General features: G+C 41.4%; 2 long non-coding RNA genes across 2 annotated transcripts; both read right to left on the bottom strand.

The window, feature by feature from the left end:
• Positions 1-12,371: 12,371 nt before the first annotated feature.
• On the bottom strand, positions 12,372-13,919 carry LOC122054968. The gene is made up of 3 exons (XR_006132847.1): positions 13,817-13,919; positions 13,540-13,600; positions 12,372-12,430 (listed from the first exon to the last, which is right to left on the bottom strand). It is a non-coding gene; the product is annotated as an uncharacterized LOC122054968 (long non-coding RNA).
• Positions 13,920-20,093: 6,174 nt separating this feature from the next.
• Positions 20,094-21,582, bottom strand: LOC122054974. The gene is made up of 3 exons (XR_006132849.1): positions 21,542-21,582; positions 21,265-21,325; positions 20,094-20,152 (listed from the first exon to the last, which is right to left on the bottom strand). It is a non-coding gene; the product is annotated as an uncharacterized LOC122054974 (long non-coding RNA).
• Between the last annotated feature and the right edge of the window lie 785 nt (positions 21,583-22,367).

Below are 22,367 nucleotides of genomic sequence, written 5' to 3'. Positions count from 1 at the left end.
AACTTTTGAACTTCCTCACCAGAAATGTCGTTTCCTCATCATCGAGGGACGTTTCAAAATCTGGTTCATCTATTTTTTCCTTTAAGGCAATATTGTGCTTTGACTCCTTCTTTAGATCTACATATCTTGACTTATGAATTTCAAAAGTTAAAAAAAGTTCTTCTAAATTACTTACCTCTAAGTTCCTAGAGATAAAGTATGCATCTACTAGGGTTAAATGCGTACCTTAGTAAATCTTAATTGGTTACCTTTTCTCCGAGATTCATGAGTCTGGTGATGAGTTTTTTTATTCTCGAGTAGAGGTGTGCAACAGTTTCACCTTCTTTTAATAAGAGATTACTGATCTGGTTCCGGAGTAGGTCTCGTCTCGTGAGTTTTGCCTCCGAGGTCCCTTCGTGTAGTTCCAGGATTTTATCCTAGATCTCTTTGGCTAACTCATAGGCTCCGATCCGGCTGACTTCTTGTGGCGGTAAAATACTCAACAGATGGAATTCTGCATTGCTATTTGCCACAAAGTCAGCTTGCTCCTTTTTCATCCATTGATGTTCTTCTTTGTCTTTCTCTTACTGATCCTTTGGTGCTACAAAATCATACTTCATTATTATTAATAATTCAAATTCAGTTTTGAATAATACCTCCATCTTATTTTTTTTTTTTAAATCGTGAACTCCCCCTCAAATTTAGGCTAATAGATGCTTGGTCTAGCCATCGTCTTCTGTGCTTTGGTCAGCAGTTAGTCCTTCTGAAGTGGTTGGGCTCTGAAACCACTTGTTGGTCCCTTGAGGGCGGCAAGAGGGGAGTGAATTGCTCTGCAAAAAAAAATAAACAACAATACCTTTCTCAACTCGATCGGGCTTTATCAATTACACACCTAAATAAAATATAAAGCAGTAAAACAAATATAGACAAATGAATTTTTTACTTGGTTGGCAATCAACGGATTGCTACTCCAAGGAATGTAAGCTCACTATTAAGATCTCCTTCTCGAACAGAATGACCGAGGTGAAGAAGCCTCGTACACAAAAATAATGCTCAGAAATGAAAAACTAAAAGAGAATTGAAGTACAAAGTGTGTTGTTCTAAAAGAAGAAGACCAGAGCTATATTTATAGCCCATTGATCGAAACTGACCGTTGATGATGTGGCACGATCCGAGTGCCTAGAAAGACTCTAGGTGTCTGGGTGTGGATAAAAGTTTATCCACGTCGCAACGACTACACAACGGGTGAAAGATAATATTTTATCTGGTCCAGGCACCTAGAACAGCTTCGGACGCCCGAACAGCTTTCACACAGGGGTGCCTCACCAAGGCGCCCCGGTTGGACCAAACTGGTCCAAGCGCTCGGAATAACTTCGATGACCCGGACCACAGTCAACTTTAGGTTGACTTTTCATCCAAGCCTTCCGCTCCGACTCCACTCACTTGGGTAATTTTGGTCATTCGGAATAGGGCTCACCCGAACTCATTTTTCGATCATCTCGAGTAACCTTCCGCTTCGGCTTCTCGTCCCTCAGAAATGCCACGTGTTTCCTTCTTATTAGCCAGTGTACTCTTCCACAGCACCTCATCCCTCCGACGCACCAAGTCCGTCGACTCTCTCCCGTGCCACCTTCTCACTAGCTGCGTGTTTCGCTCGACTTTTTGTGCTCCTAAATTCCTGCACACTTAGACACAAGGATTAAACCACAACAAGACCTAACTTAACTTGGTTGATCATATCAAAACTACCACAGTGTACTTACAAATTATCTCCTACCCGTTCGACTAGTGGAGCATGGACATCGTAGGGTCTTTCTTAGTGGCATCCGGTTAGAGGAAATTCTTACTTGTGACAATGGATTATTTCTCTAAATGGGTGGAAGTTGAGTCGGTCATAAAGATAATGGAGCAAATGATCATTAAATTTCTGTGGAAAAATATTGTGTGTCGATTCGACATTCCTCACAAGATTATTTCTGATAATGGAAGGCAATTACAAGGGTGGGGAATCATAGAGTGGTGTGCGAGTTATGGCATACTACAAGTTTTCACATTCATGGCTTATCCCCAAAATAATGGCTAGGTAGAAGTCACTAATAGAGAAATTATTAGAGGATTTAGAACCTACCTTGACCATCTCGAAGGAAGTTGGGTCGATGAGCTCCCGAGTGTGTTATGGGCTCATCGCACTATGCCTTGTGAGGCTACGGACTAGTATACGGAGGAGAGGTAGTTGTACTAGTCGAAGTCGATGTTGAATCTGATCGGAGATAACTATATGATAAGGAAAATTCTGATTGACTTCTTATGGAGTTGGACTTAGTGGAGAAAATTAGAGATAAGGTAACCGCTCGGCTAATGGTATATCGGTAAAGAATGAAGCAAAACTATAATAGGAGGGTTATTCTGAGATCTTTTCATGTTGATGACCGAGTGTGGAAGAGAGTTAAGCTGGTTGGCGACATCAGTAAGTTGGAACAAACATGGAGCAGGATGTATAAGGTGGTGCAAAAGCTTAGCTCGGGTTCCTATTACTTGTAGGATAGAAAAGAAAAAAATTTGAACTGGCCTTAAAGTATAAACAATTTACAGCCCTATCAAGCCTGATAGTCCGTTTAGGTTAAATTGATGTAATTTGTAAAAATCTATATTCAATAAATGCAGGCAAATTCAAGTGGAAAATGGCTAAGTACTAGACTCTTGCGCTGATGGGCCGAGTTATAAGTGAGCTTGTTCTCACAACTAAGTCCCAGACTTTCATGCTAATCGACCCAGTTATAAGTGAGCTTGGTCTCATGACCAAGTCCTAGTCTCTTGCACCGATTGACCGAGTTATAAGTGAGCTTGCTCTCATGACCAAGTCCCAAACTCTCTCACCGATCGACCGAGTTATAAAAGTGAGCTTGCTCTTACGGCCAAGTCCCAGACTCTAGTGCTAATCAGCTGAATTATAAGTGAGTTTGCTCTCATGACCAAGTCCCAGACTCTCGCGTCAATCGGTCCCAGACTCTTGCGTTGATCGATCGAGTTATAAGTGAGCTTGCTCTCATGACTAAGTCCCAGACTCTTATGCCGATCGGCCGAGTTATAAGTGAGCTTACTCTCAAGACTAAGTCCTAGACTCTCACTCCGATCTACTAAGTTATAAGTGAGCTTACTCTCACGACCAAGTCTCAGACTCTCGCGTTGATCGATTGAGTTATAAGTGAGATTTCTCTCAAGACCAAGTTTCAGACTCTCGTGTCGATCGACCGAATTCTAAGTGAGCTTATTCTCACGACCAAGTCCCAGACTCTAGTGTTGATCGGCCGAGTTATAAGTGAGCTTGGTCTCACGACCAAGTTCCAGACTCTCGCTCTAATCGGCTGAGTTATAAGTGAGCTTGCTTTCACGACCAAGTCCTAGACTCTCATGTCGGTTGACCGAGTTATAAGTGAGCTTGATCTTATGACCAAGTCCTAAACTCTCACTCTGATCAGCTGAGTTATAAGTGATATTGCTCTCACGACCAAGTCCCAGACTCTCACACCGATCGGTCGAGTTATAAGTGATCTTGTTCTCATGACCAAGCCCCAAACTCTAGTGCCAATCGACCAAGTTATAAGTGAGTTTCCTCTCGTGACCAAGTCTCAAACTCTCACGTTGATAGGCAGAGTTATAAGTAAACTTGCTCTCATGACCAAGTCTCAAACTCTCACACCGATCGGCTGAGTTATAAGTGAGCTTATTTCCACGACCAAGTCTCAAACTCTCGCATCAATCAGTCGAGATATAAGTGAGCTTACTCTCACAACCAAGTCCAGATTCTCATGTCGATCGGTTGAGTTATAAGTGAACTTGCTCTCATGACTAAGTCCTAGACTCTAGTGTCAATCGATCGAATTATAAGTGAACTTTCTCTCACGACCAAGTCCTAGACTCTCGTGCCGATCGATCGAGTTATAAGTAAGCTTGTTCTCATGATTGAGTCCCAAACTTTCGTGTTGATCGACCAAGTTATAAGTGAGTTTGCTTTCATGATCAAGTCCTAGACTCTCGCATCAATCGACCAAGTTATAAGTGAACTTGCTATCATGACCAAGTACTAGACTCTCACATCGATTGGCTGAGTTATAAGTGAGCATACTCTCATGACCAAGTCTTAGACTCTCGCAATGATCAGTTAAGTTATAAGTGAGCTTGCTTTCAATACCAAGTCTCAGACTCTCATGTTGATCAGGCGAGTTCTAAGTGAGCTTGCTCTCACGATGAAGTCCCAGACTCTCACGTCGATCGGCCAAGTTATAAATGAGTTTGTTCTCACGACCAAGTCTCAGACTCTCGCACCGATCGACTGAGTTATAAGTGAGCTTGCTCTCATGACCAAGTCTTAGACTCTCGTGTCGATCGGACGAGTTATAAGTGGGCTTGCTCCCACACCTAAGTCTTAGATTCCTAGCATGAATTTAGGTAAGTCATGGAAAACAAACAACATTGCAAAATGCTAAGGCATAAAAGTGTTGAAGGCTTAAAAAAGATATATATAGGCAAGATAAAATATTTAGTTCTTACAGGAGCACAAATTGTTAGAAAGTTTTACAAGATCATTAAGCTACAAAAGAAAGTTAAGCAAGGTCAGTGAAGGCGTCCTCAAGAATGATTTCCAGGATTTTCTGATGCTTGATAAAATTTTTGGGATCTCCATGGTTAGATAATCGTCATCCTTTAGTTACTTGATGGTACCCTCAAAGCCATAACCAAATATTTTATTGGTTTGATCAGCCAACATTTGATTGAAGCTTCGCGAGTGCAAATACTCCACCCTGAAAGCTTCTAGTTGATCGGGCTATCCTTCTTTTACTTAGCAAATTCAGCCTTAGAGGCCTCTAGCTTAGACTTCAAAGACCTCAGTTTGGCATCTTTTTCCTCAAGGACCCATTGTTATTCCCTAAGTTGAAGCTCTTGACTGGCTTGTTCAATCGTTCAGCTAACCTATTCGGCAAGAAGAGAAGCTTCTGTTTCTTCAAGTTTCTTGGCTAAAGTTCGGGCTTCCTTGTTTTTGATATCCAAGTCCTCAATTGCCCTAATTTTTCTAGTGTTGACCGAGTGAATACGTGATTCATAATTTTGAGCCTGTTGCATTAGCTTCTCAAGCTGGATGGTTTGGTCGTGAGTTTTATCCTTCTCCAAAGTGAGGGCCCACTTGCCCCCTAATAATAGTTCTGATTCGCTATCTAGCTCCTTCTTTAGTTGAACCACATTGTTTGAGAGTTGCTCGGTTGAAACTCAGGAAGTACTTGTTTGATCGACTGAGTTCTGCAACTTCTTATGCTCGTGGCTCAGAGTGGCCAATTTTTGGCTAAGTGCCAAGCTATCTACCCAAAACTATCACAATGGAAGGGGGGGGGGGGGGGGGGGGGGGGTTAAAGGAAGTAGATAAAAGGGGCAAAGGTATTAAGAAACTTACCCTGGTGGTCGCCTGACTAAAGCGGTCGACTAACTCCTCGGGGGAACTGGCAACTGCTCGAGCATGTGCATCTATCCAAGTATGGGACAAGGGTCCTTGAATTCTTATTCTATGTTCTGGAGCCAAGGACTCGGCAAAATGCGTGGATAACAAATCCTGGGTAGGCAACCTAATGATTGCCCGAACTCTCTTCTATTTACATGACTTACTGGGTTCTGTTGAAGTGGACGTGGACTTACTTTTGGACTTGGAGAGAGGAGTTGAGCATATCATTGAGAAAGGTCACGCTAGTTCAATTGGCGGAGGCAACAAATAGAATATAGGTTGAGTAAGGAGAGGGTCGACCTGCAACTCAGATAGCGAAGGAATCTGATCGGAGGAAGTGGGAGTGGTACGACCGATCACTATTTTAAGAATTGCAAAGGTAGAGCTTTCTCCCAGCTCAAATGCTGGTCACGTAGTCGATGCGACTAGAGATGTTTGAGGAGCAATAGTCTCTGACTAGACAAGTATCACTGCTCAATGCCTTTTGCGACACTGACACTGGATTAGCTGCTCAGCTAAAGTTATGGACTCTGAGGGAATTGCTATGGGCACCAAGAAAGGTCACGGTGGGGGCATCTCTTCAGTGTTGGCGACCACATCACTCCCTATTACTTAGCTCGTCCCTTCTTCGCCGATTGGCCCCTAAGAGGTTTCAATAGGCAAAAGCCCATGGCTCTTCAGCTCGACTGCACCACGAGCTTCGATTTCTTCATCAGATAATTTGGTGGAATCACTCAGAAGGGCTTTCCACATTGTTTTAGTTGCAAAACATAGAAGAAAATAAGTTATATCCAACAATACCAGAGGGAAGAATTTCTCACCAAAAGAGTCAGGCAGCTGAGCACGAATAGGACTCAGTCCAAACATATATTGCACTCCTTCTAGTAGCAGCTTGTGGATATTACATTTTAAGTAGGTCAGCTGAGCAGCGACTTAAAGGTAGACCGGCTCCCATCGATATTTGCCCATCTTTGGAGGGTTGGGTAGCTCTATTTGTCAGCCTGTCAAGAGGTTGTTGTTGCGACCGTTGGTGGCCGGCTATCAGAGGGTTGAATGGCCCTGCACAATATAAAACCAAAATACCCTTCTCGGACTTTTTAAAAGAACACTTGCGTAAATTAAATAAAGAAAGAAGCTAAAAAGACGAGGCTCACGGATTTGACTTGGTTACAACCGGGGAGGTTGTTAATCCAAGGAATTGATCACACTAAGTATCTCCTTCAGGCGTAGAAGCCTCTTACAGTAGTGAAAGCACAGAAATGAGAAGCTAAACTAAAAGAAGAGCGCACAAGTGTTGTTATAGTGATTGCTTGATTAATTGAAAAGCTTCTGGACCACAGCTGTATTTATAGCCTTAGTCGAGGTGCCTAGAGGGTTCCAGGCACCTGGAAGGGGATAAAACTTTATCACCTTCGTAGCATATCACGGTCAAATGTGATCTGGTCAAATCGGGTTCTAGGCGCTCCGATTGGGTCCGAGCGCCCGGACCACTAAAGTCAACACAGTTGACTTTTTCCTATCCTGGCCCTCTGCTTCGATGTTGATCGCCTCGGTCCGAGTCTTCCGCTCCAGCTCCGCTTGCTTGGGTGATTTCGGCCAACCGAAATGAAGCTCACCCGAACCCAATTTCAGCCTTCTCAAGCAACCTTCCGTTCCGACTTCTCGTCCCTCGGAAATGTCGCGTGCTTCCTTCTCGTCCTCCCGCGTACTCTTCTGCAGCACCTCGTCCCTTGAACGCACCGAGCCCGTCGGCACTCTCCCATGTGTCGTCCTTCTCACGAGCTGCATCTTTTGCTCAACTTCTTATATTCCTAAGCTTCTACACACTTAGACACAAGGTTAAAATACCATAGGACCTAACCTAACTTAGTTGATCATATCAAAATACCCTTGGGGTTCCAACAGTTGTCAAGTTGGGCAGTCGAAGGTAAAAATAATGAGATTTCCAGCCCTTGTTGAAAGTGGACATCTTATCAAAATATACAGCGCCCACTCGGGCTTGGAACAGAAAAATACTTGGTTCAAATTTTTTTAGGATAATAGAAATAATAAAAAATATGGAGGTGTATGGAGATTTTGTACAGGAGAAATAGTATTACAACCCTACACAGTAACCTAAAAGAGTAAGCACTAGTTGTTATAAAGGGATATGAAAGTATGCACAAACTTCAGAAAAAATAGATGCAGAGGAAAATGAAGGCCAATATAGAGTTGATCTTTGAAAAAAGTAATGAAACATAATGTAGTAAGTTAGCAGCATTTGGTCTACCTCATCACCATTGAAGAAGGAGGAGATAGAGGTGTACCAGAGTCTGGGAATGGAAGGAGGAGCAGATGAGGAGGTCATTAAAAGAAGTGGACAAAGATTGGAAAAAGAAGAGAAAGGAGACTTACGAGGCACTAATCGCCTGCAACAATAAGCAGGAAGAAGAAGGGGAGAAGAGACATGAAACGATAAAGTTTCATTGAGGAATAAATCTTTAAAACCCTAGTGATGATTATTTATAGTCATCTAATTAAAGGGACAAAGGGAGGAAATTTGATCTTGACTGTTGAATTTAAACCATCGATAGTCATATCAAATCATAACAATCACCTGTCATCTCAAATATTCTCCTGTGTAAGAGTGTGACACGTGTCAATAGAGTACAAGTCACATTAATGAGGGATTGGAGGCAATAAGCAGGCTTATGATGAAAAGTTGTGCTCGGCATGCTCTGCATTAATAATAGGTGATTTGCTTATATTCCAAAAAGACAGAATGATGTCAGCCCTAATCCAGTGGCACCACTATAAGTTAAGGTCCGTTCAGGAGAAAAAGGAATTGGAAAATGGCGACAACTAAGCGGACCATCCATGTAGGCTGATCGACATCACTTAGATGATTCTCTGGTCGTGAGACAATAGATCTCATAGGTAAGGATAGCTTGGCATAATAGTCATTCAAGCCGAAAGGTGGCAAAACAATTAAACACCAGATCGGAGGATAAGAGGCACATACAGCATCAGAGTCAGTCAGTCAGACTTGCAGCCTCCTTTAACTAGACTTGAAGGAGATACTTGTGATACGATATTTAAGATGAGCCCATTTGAGATGGGTCAAAGTCTAAGAGGTTGGTTGAAGTGGGGGTTAAAGTCAAAGTCAAAAGGTGGTCAACATCATTTGGAATAAGAGAATGACTGACCAAACCTCTAGGTTGGTCAGACCGTGAGTTCCAATCCTGTACGCGGCTGGAGTGTTAAGCTAGGGGCTCGCCCGATAGGGCCCTTCGACCGATCTGGCCTCAAAGTGTGATTTTGTAATCAATGACAAAGTATGAAGCCAAGTATCAATTACCCCTACTGGATGCTCTAGCCGATCGGACGTATGGTCCGATCGGATATGCTAGACACCTGGCTGTGTATTGTTCAAATAAAGAATACGAGTGAAAGCTGAGTCACCAACTGCACTCATAAACATTGACCAGGTACTACCCGGGAGTCAGGGTCGGTCAAACTATACCAGTAATTAGATTAGTTGGTCAAAATAGTCTATCATAGCCCTGTAACCCAACAAATTATTACGCTTTTTGAACCTTTTGTGCCACGAATAGAGGATATTTTGCAGGTAAATGACACTTTCAAAGGTTCTAGCCTGTCAAATCACAAAGATTTGTGGGATCAATTTAGGAAAAGTATCGAGGTCATTTTATAGTCTGTCCTTTTTTGGAAGACTTCGTAATTCGTATATAGATACAATAGTGACATTACAAAAGGGGATCTTCATTCACAGACGGAGGTATATGATACTACATATCTTTGTACACTCATTACTATAGTTTCTCTCACTATTCCTCTCTCAAAATTGATTATTGACTTGAGCGTCGGAAAGTCAACACTGGAGACCCTTTCCCTGACCAGGTAGCTAACACTCTTTGTGACACGCAGGACATCTTAAGGTCTTCTTTTGGTTAACAGTAGACCCAAGTTTCCAGCTAGCCATCTTCCTAGTTTTTGGACAAGATCAACATTATTATTTATTTAATAAAAAATCATAAGTGTATATAGATTATATCTATCATATTATTGATCAATAATTTAAGTATATTATGATTAAGAGTGAAAGAGTAAATAACAATAAAATTATTATTTTAGTCTTCTAAATTACGGTCAAATCACTCACTTTAAATAAAAGATACATGTTAACAATAACATATTTTTTTAAAGAGCATCTTAATATTAATAATGTTAAGACCCGTGCGAGTTAGGGGTGGGGTGAATAACTTCGATCATTTTTCCATTTTTCTTCTTGATCTTGTGTTCATCATTTAAATGTACAGTGAAAACTTGAATCAATATCGACGCCATATGTACAACTCTGGGATTTCCTTAGTATCCGCCTCTTAGGCAAGTAATCCAAGACCTACTCCTAGTGATCTCCTTCTACTATGAACTTCTCCTTTTCAGATACCTTTCAGAGGTCGAGAAACCTCTTACAACATATTCTTACAAGAATACAACAAAAATATGAATATAAAGATAAATAAATTGAAAATAACTTTAGAATGAGGAACTTGTTTTGGATGCTTTCTTAAAGCTTGGAAATGCATCTTGTTGATCATGAAATGCACCAACACTTCACCTCAAAATTTTCAAGAATCGGCACCTTCAAATCTTCATGAAATCCTATTTTATAAGGTTGCATTTGGGCTAATTTTCACCTATCAATCGATTGGTAGACTTCGCCAATCGATTGCCACATTGGATCCAATCGTTTAAACTTACAGATTGACTATTTTTTACTTTACCAGTCAATTGGTGTGATTTACTAATCGATTTATTGTTTTCAATCGATCGGACTAATTGATTCTGAAACATTTTGTTTATTACTATAGTGCCACCAATCAATTGCATCAATTGATCAAACCAATCAATTAGCTTCAGTAGTAAAACCCTAAACTAGGTCACTGTAGCAACCCCTAAAGTTATTGTAATAACCCCTAAAGCTACTGTAACAACCCCCCAAAATTATTGTTTAACAACCCTAAATTTTAGGGTTTAAGGTTCAGAACGAACCCTAGCAACCCTAATTATTATAGAAGAAATCCTAATTACTGAAGCAAATCCTAAAATCACCTTAAAACCTCAATTTCAGGATTTAGAGTCCATCGATTGATCGATGTGCCCTATTAATCAACTAATACTTCTGTTTCAACCTTACCAAGTTGAATTCTCATCTTGTTTAATATTTGGTTGATCTCAACCTACAGACTTCTTTTGTTCAACATCTGGTTAACCTTGATCTACCAAGACTTCCCGTTACCTAGCATCCGGTCAACCTTGATCTATCGAATTTCATCATTGCCTATTATTTGATCGACCTTGACCTGCCAGTACTTTCGTCATCACTAAGTTCTCGATCCTTCATGACCACTCAGACTTTTTGTCTCGTGTCAACTCCACGTCGGACTTTCAACCACCAAGCGTCTGGTCACTCTGACCCACTTGGACTTTTCATATCTTGTTGAGTATCCAGTCAACCTTGACCTACTTGACTCTTTGCTGAACTAACTTAATATATTGATTGAAACCCCAACTCAAGTCAACTCGAGCTTAGTCAACTTAGTCAATCTTGACCAAAAGTCAATTACACCCATAATAAAAGGTTAAAATCATTAACTAATGGATTAAAAGGTATATATGATAACACCAAAGGTTGATTGTACCAACAATCTCTCCCTTTTTGATGTTTAATAATATGTTTAAGTTAGGTTAAATTTTAGCCCAACAATTCAACTTCATTCCTCTCCACATACCAAAACATGGATGAGGGTTTCCTAACTTAAACTCTATATTCTTTCCCTTTAGCATACATTAAAAATCATTTCTCAAAACTCATTCATCTCATCCAATCCTCACAAATGAAGGTTGCATGCCTTCCACTTCATCCAATGATCAACCTAGAGCACATAATCTTTAAATTCTCCAAATCTCCCCCTTTCATATTCAACTCATGTCTTTAAGGTGAACCTCTCCCACAGCATGCTTCATCATTACACCAACAATAATTTTGAGTTAAGTTAGAAATTCACATTTATGGTTCGTGTATGGGATGAAGTTGGAGTTGGGTGAATATGGGTTAGTCTAACTTAAACATATTGTCAAATATCAAAGGAGGAAAATTGTTAGAAGATTGTTGGTGCAACCATTCTCCAGGCAAAGGTTGACCCATTTAACTAACCTCGAATGGATTCAAGCTTGAGTTTTAATGTTTGGACAATATGTTATTATACAATATGTGAGAAAGGTCAAGTAGATCAAGGAGGTCCGATACTTGACTGATAAAGTCCTAACCAGAGGTTTGGCAAGGCAGGTCCTAACTCGAGGGTTAGGCAAAGGGAAAGTCCAAGTGAGTTAGGGAGGACCGCATGTTGGTAAGAAAATTTCTAACTGCGGTTAGGTAAAAAAAGTCTATGTGTATCAAGGAGGACCGCATGCTGGCAAAGTAAAGTCCTAACTGCGGTTAGGCAAGAGGAAAATCCAAGTGAGTCAAGGAGGACCACATTTGGTGATCGGAAGTCCAACGGAAAGTTGGTCAAGTCCAAGTGTGTCACGCCCCAGAGGAGTCCCTGCCAGATAAAAATCCGACAGCATCTCCCCTGTACCGGTGACAATATGAAGCATACATACATACATCACACTATATAAACATAAACAACATATTCATCAGCCCACACGGCTGGAACATACATAAATAGAAACAACATAACCACGAAATGTATCAACTATATGTATATGTCATAGTTTTCATAAACTACAATTACTATACAGATAAACGACATCTGTAACAAAATTTCAAAATGTAAATACAGCGAAACAAAAGTAAAACAAACCAGAAAATCAGCACGTCGAGATCTCTGAGCAACTCTATGAAAGTCCAAAATCAACAGTAATATCAAAAGGATCCCTGTGTCTGCAAAACTGGAGACCAAGGAATGTAGCAAATTAGCCAAATGGCTAAGTGGATACTCAAGAAAGATGTGCATGAATTTAATCTTATTGAAGAAGTCAAGGAAGTAGAAGAAATCATCATCTTTTGTTACAACTTTAGGATTATTCTTAAAGTTCTACATTTATACATATATATGTATAATCATCTTCTCATTATCTATAATCAGATAAAATTTTTAGATAGAGTTTGGGATCTTCACCTTATCATCACTTGTCATCATTAATAAAATCAATTTTAATCACTCAATTATAAGTTATCATGGTAAGATCAACATGTATAACAATAGTCTGAATCTGATAAATCAACTAAAAAGTGAATCACTGGAGCCAAGATCATCAGAGTGAAATATCATATGGATAGGCTAAAAGCCTCCTAAGAGTATAAACTGTCGCATACGTCATCTGACGTACGGGCTATCAGCCCTCACCGGTGGAAGACATAATAAACACTGACCGAGGCTACATCACGCCAACACGCCTCGGGTGTACGGTCAGATACTCTGGACCGCGGCCGCCGCGCTACCACAATAACATGTGGGCGGTCCAGTACTCTAATATAGAGCTCTGGTATAAAGCTAGGCTCATAGTCTTCACTTTTTAATTCTTCATTTACTATCTTTATTAATTCACCGTTATGATTATATTCATCCATTTATCATGATTATTCTCTTTTCATATTGAATGGTCAATCAAGGTAATATTTTCGTATCAAATCTATTAATTTATCATTATAGAGTCCACAGATAAAAAGCTACAAGTATCAACAGATAGAGTATCAAAAGCATGAAGTATGAAAGGTCAAGCAAGTCAAAAGAGACAAGGTATCAACAGAAGAGTAATTCAGAATATTTCTTTAATTTTAAAAACAACCCTTCCCATATCAATCCCAATATGAACCCACATGTGAACAAGAAATAATATTAATTATTTACCCTCCAATAATTTTAATATTTTAACCCATTTCGCTATTTATAATATCAGTTTAATCCCCATTTTGAAAACAATAATACAACATATACATATTCCAATTTATATATTTATTCATGCACAAGGAAATAGACAAGAGTAGATGTATCCACCTTATATACAGCAAAAATCTCCGAGTATCGGCAGGTCACCGTGCTCCACTCGAGCTCGGATCTACAAACACAATATCAAACATAACTTAAATAATCAAAATACTATCTAATAATAATAATGACCTAAAATCTACACATTAACTCTGATTCAAAATCAGTGAATTATTTTGATCTCGATACCTCGTACCATTTCGCATTCCTAAATACAACATCTGTTCTAATCTAGATAACCCTTCTAACTACACATCAATTTAACCAAAAGCAACCTAAAATATACCTTCTAAGGGTTTTGTGTGGCTGCTGGAAATTAGGGCAGCAACTAGGGTTGCTTTCCCTTTGTCGTTGGCCACCTCAGCTAGCTCCGGCGAGCTCCGGCGGTACTGCCAAGAATAGGGCAGCAGCTAGGGTTGCTGTTGGAGGAAACAAAAGGCGACTAGGGCAGTTAGGGAAGGTTGAAAACAAGGAAAGCTCCTGGGATAGTGAAGGGGCAAGGAAAACCTTTTCCCCTCTTTCACCGGTGGTCTCGGCGAGCTCCGGTGAAGGCCACAGTTAGCTCGGATGGCTGCTGTGTTTGGCTAGAAAAGAGCATGACAACTAGGGTTTTGTTTCCCCTCTTCTCCCGGTGGTTTGGTGAGCTCCGGCGAACTCCGAGGAGCTCCAACAGTGCTGCCGAGAAGCAAGACAGCAAGGAAGGGGGAGCTTGTTGCCGTCGGAGAAGAGAAAAAGAGAGAAGGGGGTCGCAAATCTGGAGAAGAAGAAAGGGAAGGGATCTACCCTTCGTCACCACCGGAGAAGAGAAAGGAGCTACTGCGATTTCTCCTTTTCTGTTGTTGACGAGAAGCAAGGAAAAGAGAAGAAGGAGGGGTTGCAAGGTTCGGTGGGGGAAGGGAAGAAAAGAGGAAAAGAAGGGGGAAGGGGCACGTGGACAGATATGGCTTGTGGATTTTTTTTTTTTTTTTTTTTTTTTTAATACTTAACATTCTCCCCCACTAAAAGAAATTTGGTCCCCAAATTTAAGTAATTGAGGAGAATTGATACCTGAGGTAAATAAATGAGGATATCCGATACGCATATCCTCCTCACGCTCCCAAGTTGCTTCTTGATTAGAGTGGTGTTGCCACCCAACCTTTACGAGACGGAGGCATTTGTTCCGCAACCGATGTTCCTTGCGATCCAGTATACGAACAGGGAATTCTTCGTATGTCGCATCAGACTGTAGAGGAACTACAAGATCCTTCAAGACATGTGTCGGATCCGGAACATACTTCCGCAGCAAAGAAACATGAAAGACATTATGTACTCCTGCTAAAGCTGGGGGTAACGCAAGTCGATATGCAACAACACCAATCCGCTCAAGAATCTGGAAAGGTCCGATAAATCTGGGTGCTAACTTCCCTTTTAACCCAAATCTCTTAACTCCTTTTATGGGTGAAACACGAAGAAATACGTGATCACCTATCGCAAATTCTAACATTCTTCGTCTTTTATCTGCATAACTCTTTTGGCGACTCTGAGCAGTCAACAGTCTCTGTCTAATAGTTCGTACAAGCTCAGCATCATGCTGAACACTCTGAGGGCCCAAGAGTTGACGTTCACCGACCTCATCCCATAAGATAGGAGATCTACATGCTCTGCCATAAAGTGCCTCAAACGGTGCCATTTGAATAGCAGAGTGGTAACTGTTATTATAAGCAAACTCTACCAAATGTAGGTGGTCCTCCCAACTACCCCCAAAATCTAGCACACAAGCACGCAACAGATCCTCTAGAGTCTGGATAGTGCGCTCTGACTGCCCATCAGTCTGAGGATGAAAAGCGGTGCTAAAGCGCAGCTCGGTTCCCAACGCCTTTTGGAAACTTTGCCAGAATCTCGAAGTAAAACGTGGATCTCTATCAGAAATAATACTGAGGGGAATACCATGGAGTTTAATAATTTCTCTGCAATATAACTCTGCTAAACGATCTAGAGATTCTGTCTTACGAATCGGTAAGAAATGTGCTGATTTAGTTAACCGATCGACAATCACCCAGATTGAATCATGTCTCCTCTGGGTCCTTGGTAACCCCGTGACAAAATCCATAGTGACATGCTCCCACTTCCATTCCGGCACTGCAATCTTCTGAAGTAACCCGGCCGGTCTCTGGTGTTCTGCCTTAATTTGCTGGCAAACTAGACACCGAGCTACAAAGTCTGCAATATCTCTTTTCATACCTTTCCACCAATATGATCGCTTCAAGTCTTGATACATTCGTGTACCACCAGGATGAACTGCAAATCTCGATCGGTGGGCTTCTCGAAGGAGATCCTCCTTAACAGGATGTACCTCTGGGACGCATAATCTGCTTCGGAACCGAAGAGATCCATCCATATCACGTGTGAATTCTGGCTTGGGGCCTAACTTCAACTCACTAACTATAGATCTAAGATACTGGTCTTCCATTTGACTTTCCTTAATCCGCTCCACCAATGGGGACTGTGCGATCAAGGAGACCAGTATACCACGCTGTGTTTGCCCTACTTCAGTTAAATCTAACTCTGAACACTGTCTGACTAGATCTGTAACTGCCACCCTGTGAGTTGCCAATACTCCTCTAGACTTCCTGCTCAATGCATCTGCAACTACATTAGCTTTTCCAGGATGGTAGTTGATAGTGCAGTCATAGTCTTTCAGAAACTCCATCCACCTTCTCTGTCGAAGGTTTAACTCTTTCTGAGTGAAAAGATATTTCAGACTCTTGTGATCGGTGAATATCTCAAAGGTAATACCGTAGAGATAATGTCTCCAAATTTTAAGGGCAAAAATGATGGCTGCTAATTCTAAATCATGTACGGGATAATTTTTCTCATGATCTTTTAGCTGACGAGAAGCATAAGCTACTACTCTATCATACTGCATCAAAACTGCCCCTAATCCTTGAATAGATGCATCCGTGTAAAGAATGAATCCATCATCTCCAGAGGGAATAACTAATACTGGAGCACTCACCAATCTCTGCTTGAGCTCTTGGAAGCTTGCTTCACAAGCCTCAGACCAAGTAAACTTGACTCCTTTTCTAGTTAATCGAGTCAAAGGTGCAGCAATACTAGAAAATCCTTCCACAAATCTCCGATAGTACCCAGCTAATCCGAGAAAGCTACGGATTTCCTGCACTGACTTTGGTTGTTCCCATCGGTCAACTGCTTCAATCTTCTGGGAATCTACTGAAATCCCTTTGCTAGAGATTACATGCCCTAGAAATCCCACAGAACTCAGCCAAAAAGCACATTTACTGAACTTAGCATATAAGCGTTCCTTCCGTAAAGTTTCTAAAACTATTCTGAGATGTTGTTCGTGCTCCTCTTCTGATCGCGAATATACCAGAATGTCATCAATAAAGACAATAACAAATCGGTCTAAATATTCTAAGAATACCCGGTTCATCAGATCCATAAAAGCTGCAGGAGCATTGGTAAGCCCAAACGGCATTACCAAAAACTCATAATGTCCATATCGAGTACGGAAGGCAGTCTTCTGAATATCTGTATCTCTAACTCGTAACTGGTGATAGCCTGATCTTAAATCAATTTTTGAGTACACACAGGTACCTTTAAGCTGATCAAACAAATCATCTATTCTAGGTAGAGGATACTTGTTCTTGATAGTTACAGAGTTTAACTGCCTATAATCAATACAGAGCCTCAAGGATCCATCTTTTTTCTTAACAAAGAGCACTGGAGCACCCCAAGGAGAAACACTAGGACGAATAAAACTCTTGTCTAGCAACTCCTGAAGTTGGATCTTTAGTTCCTCCAGTTCTCTTGGTGCCATCCGATATGGAGCTTTCGATATTGAAGCTGTGCCAGGAAGCAACTCAATGGCAAACTCTACCTGTCGCCGAGGTGGCAAGCCAGGAAGTTCTTCAGGAAATACGTCGGGATATTCACGTATTATGTGGACATCAGAAAGTTGGACAGAACTATCCACATTGGAACTCACTAAAGACAAGAGATACCCCTTGCATCCCCGAGCCAACAACTGCTGAGCCTGGAGAGCTGAGATAATAGATACCCCTCGATCATTGATCCCAATAAATTCCCATGATGATTGATCTACAGGTTGAAAAGTCACCACTTTGGCTCGACAATCGACAGTGGCATGATGCTCTGACAGCCAATCCATACCCAAAATAATATCGAATTCAGTCATCTCTAGCACCTGGAGATCCACTGTAAGGATATGGCTATCGAAATTTAAAGGACAACTCTTGACCTCCTGATCTGACATCAATACTCCACCTGATGGTGTCAATACTGATAATCCATAAGGTCGAAGAGTTGGGACCCTCCTAATCTTGCATACAAACTCAGGAGAAATAAAGGAATGCGAGCTACCCGTATCTATCAATATATCCGCAGGAATACTATAAACAGAAATAATACCTCGGATAACAGATCCTCCAGCTCGCTGTGCCTCCTCACGAGTCAAAGCATAAACATGTCCCGGCTCAAGACCTGATGGCTGACCCCTCTGGATAGAAGAAGAGGGCTGACTCTGATCCTGCGAAGGCTGATAAGATAATGGTGGCTGATACTGCTGGGGTGGAGGTAGCAAGTACTGCTGGGGTGGAGGTAGCAAGTACTGCTGGGGTGGAGCTACCAAATACTGCTGAGATGGAGCTGGCAAGTACTGCTGAGATGGAGCTGGCAGATACTGCTGAGGTGGAGCTGGCAGATACTGCTGAAGTGGAGGTACTGAGTGATACTCACTCTCCACCTGGGACTGCAAATGATAGAGTTGTGGCTGGTGAGCAGACTGTGTAGGTGGGGGATTTCGTGGCTGAGACTGCTGAGATCTCTGCGGGCCTTTCTGCTGCCGAGACTGTGGAGGTCGTGAGGTAGGTCGAGCCTGCTGAGACTGTGATCCTCCTGCTTGATGTTGTGCCTTCAAAGTGCAATCTTTCTGCATATGTCCTGGCAGTTTACAATAAAAACATATACTCTTATCCAGTGGACATTCTGATGCCAGGTGATTTGGTGCACCACATTGAAAACACTTCACCGATATCTGGCCCCGCTGTGATGGAACTGGGCGACTAGATCCCTGTGATACTTTGGCCACCTTTCGTGATCGTGAAGACTCTCTAGTCATATCCTGACCACGAGATCGACGACCTCGACTCTGCTGTCTAGAGTGTGAGCTCTGCGAGGTCTGTCGGCTGGCTTCTCTTTCTTGAGAGACTTGCTGCTGAGTCATCTCAATAAATATGGCTCGATCAAGTGCCTCTCGATAAGTAGTAACAGGAAATCCAGACATCCTGATCCGAATATATGCTGCCAGTCCCTGTGTAAAGTGAAACATACGGTCTGAGTCCTGAGCAACCATATGTGGGCAAAACTCAGCAAGTCTGCTAAATTCTGCACTATAGTCTAGCACGCTTCGGTCACCCTGCTTGAGACTCATGAATTCCTGGCGTCGAGCAACACAAAATGCTGCAGGAAAATACTGTCTCTCGAACGCCTCTCGAAAAGACTGCCAAGAGATAATCTGATCCCCAAAGACTGTCTTTTGCATCTTCCACCATGTGGATGCTTGCCCTCGAAAATGATAAGCGGCTAGCTCTACCTTCTCTGTGTCTGAACAGGACATGTACCCAAAAGTGCCCTCAATATCCTCCAACCATGTACGCGCCACCCAAGGATCGGTGCCTCCATGGAACAGCGTAAAACGATCCTTTGCTGAACTAGCAAGCAAAGGAATACGAGTCTTTTCCATAATAAACGATGCTGTAGGAATGGCTGGTACGGCTACCTGAGCTGCAACAAGATGAGGTTGTCCCTCAGTCTGACCACCGACTCCAATACTGGGACCAACCTGAGCTCCCGGTATCAACTCTGATGGGGAGATAGGAGCCTCATCCAAACCAAGATCAGTAGTAGTGGCACGCTGACATGCACGACCACGACCGCGACCACTACCACTGTCGCGACCACGACTGCGACTACGAGCACGACTACTGCCCCAACCGCGACCACGGGCTCGTGGCATTGCCTATAAAATCAGATGAAAATTTTCAATAATCATTTATAATCAGGATAATTAAAACAAAGAATGACCCGTAAATCCTATAGCTCAGAGATACAACTCGACTTGTATAAAAATTCCTTTGCTCGAGAAGTACATAAACTGAAAACAAAAATCTCAAAATAAAGCCAAAACCCACGAACAGAAAACGAAAACCGGGCTCTGATACCAATAAAATTGTCACGCCCCAGAGGAGTCCCTGCCAGATAAAAATCCGACAGCATCTCCCCTGTACCGGTGACAATATGAAGCATACATACATACATCACACTATATAAACATAAACAACATATTCATCAGCCCACACGGCTGGAACATACATAAAATAGAAACAACATAACCACGAAATGTATCAACTATATGTATATGTCATAGTTTTCATAAACTACAATTACTATACAGATAAACGACATCTGTAACAAAATTTCAAAATGTAAATACAGCGAAACAAAAGTAAAACAAACCAGAAAATCAGCACGTCGAGATCTCTGAGCAACTCTATGAAAGTCCAAAATCAACAGTAATATCAAAAGGATCCCTGTGTCTGCAAAACTGGAGACCAAGGAATGTAGCAAATTAGCCAAATGGCTAAGTGGATACTCAAGAAAGATGTGCATGAATTTAATCTTATTGAAGAAGTCAAGGAAGTAGAAGAAATCATCATCTTTTGTTACAACTTTAGGATTATTCTTAAAGTTCTACATTTATACATATATATGTATAATCATCTTCTCATTATCTATAATCAGGTAAAATTTTTAGATAGAGTTTGGGATCTTCACCTTATCATCACTTGTCATCATTAATAAAATCAATTTTAATCACTCAATTATAAGTTATCATGGTAAGATCAACATGTATAACAATAGTCTGAATCTGATAAATCAACTAAAAAGTGAATCACTGGAGCCAAGATCATCAGAGTGAAATATCATATGGATAGGCTAAAAGCCTCCTAAGAGTATAAACTGTCGCATACGTCATCTGACGTACGGGCTATCAGCCCTCACCGGTGGAAGACATAATAAACACTGACCGAGGCTACATCACGCCAACACGCCTCGGGTGTACGGTCAGATACTCTGGACCGCGGCCGCCGCGCTACCACAATAACATGTGGGCGGTCCAGTACTCTAATATAGAGCTCTGGTATAAAGCTAGGCTCATAGTCTTCACTTTTTAATTCTTCATTTACTATCTTTATTAATTCACCATTATGATTATATTCATCCATTTATCATGATTATTCTCTTTTCATATTGAATGGTCAATCAAGGTAATATTTTCGTATCAAATCTATTAATTTATCATTATAGAGTCCACAGATAAAAAGCTACAAGTATCAACAGATAGAGTATCAAAAGCATGAAGTATGAAAGGTCAAGCAAGTCAAAAGAGACAAGGTATCAACAGAAGAGTAATTCAGAATATTTCTTTAATTTTAAAAAAAACAACCCTTCCCATATCAATCCCAATATGAACCCACATGTGAACAAGAAATAATATTAATTATTTACCCTCCAATAATTTTAATATTTTAACCCATTTCGCTATTTATAATATCAGTTTAATCCCCATTTTGAAAACAATAATACAACATATACATATTCCAATTTATATATTTATTCATGCACAAGGAAATAGACAAGAGTAGATGTATCCACCTTATATACAGCAAAAATCTCCGAGTATCGGCAGGTCACCGTGCTCCACTCGAGCTCGGATCTACAAACACAATATCAAACATAACTTAAATAATCAAAATACTATCTAATAATAATAATGACCTAAAATCTACACATTAACTCTGATTCAAAATCAGTGAATTATTTTGATCTCGATACCTCGTACCATTTCGCATTCCTAAATACAACATCTGTTCTAATCTAGATAACCCTTCTAACTACACATCAATTTAACCAAAAGCAACCTAAAATATACCTTCTAAGGGTTTTGTGTGGCTGCTGGAAATTAGGGCAGCAACTAGGGTTGCTTTCCCTTTGTCGTTGGCCACCTCAGCTAGCTCCGGCGAGCTCCGGCGGTACTGCCAAGAATAGGGCAGCAGCTAGGGTTGCTGTTGGAGGAAACAAAAGGCGACTAGGGCAGTTAGGGAAGGTTGAAAACAAGGAAAGCTCCTGGGATAGTGAAGGGGCAAGGAAAACCTTTTCCCCTCTTTCACCGGTGGTCTCGGCGAGCTCCGGTGAAGGCCACAGTTAGCTCGGATGGCTGCTGTGTTTGGCTAGAAAAGAGCATGACAACTAGGGTTTTGTTTCCCCTCTTCTCCCGGTGGTTTGGTGAGCTCCGGCGAACTCCGAGGAGCTCCAACAGTGCTGCCGAGAAGCAGGACAGCAAGGAAGGGGGAGCTTGTTGCCGTCGGAGAAGAGAAAAAGAGAGAAGGGGGTCGCAAATCTGGAGAAGAAGAAAGGGAAGGGATCTACCCTTCGTCACCACCGGAGAAGAGAAAGGAGCTGCTGCGATTTCTCCTTTTCTGCTGTTGACGAGAAGCAAGGAAAAGAGAAGAAGGAGGGGTTGCAAGGTTCGGTGGGGGAAGGGAAGAAAAGAGGAAAAGAAGGGGGAAGGGGCACGTGGACAGATATGGCTTGTGGATTTTTTTTTTTTTTTTTTTTTTTTTTAATACTTAACAAAGTGGGTCAAAAGGTTAACTAGACACTTGATGGAGAAGTCCCAACAAGTCACGATTGATCGGAGATTGGGCAAGGAAACCCTAGACTTAGGTTAAGCAAGTTAGGGTTGGATAATCGATTAG

The sequence above is a fragment of the Zingiber officinale genome, chromosome 1B (assembly GCF_018446385.1).
Source record: "Zingiber officinale cultivar Zhangliang chromosome 1B, Zo_v1.1, whole genome shotgun sequence".
Taxonomy (NCBI): Eukaryota; Viridiplantae; Streptophyta; class Magnoliopsida; order Zingiberales; family Zingiberaceae; genus Zingiber; species Zingiber officinale.
Note: the sequence above shows the minus strand (reverse complement) of the source record. Positions and strands in the feature narration are given on the sequence as shown.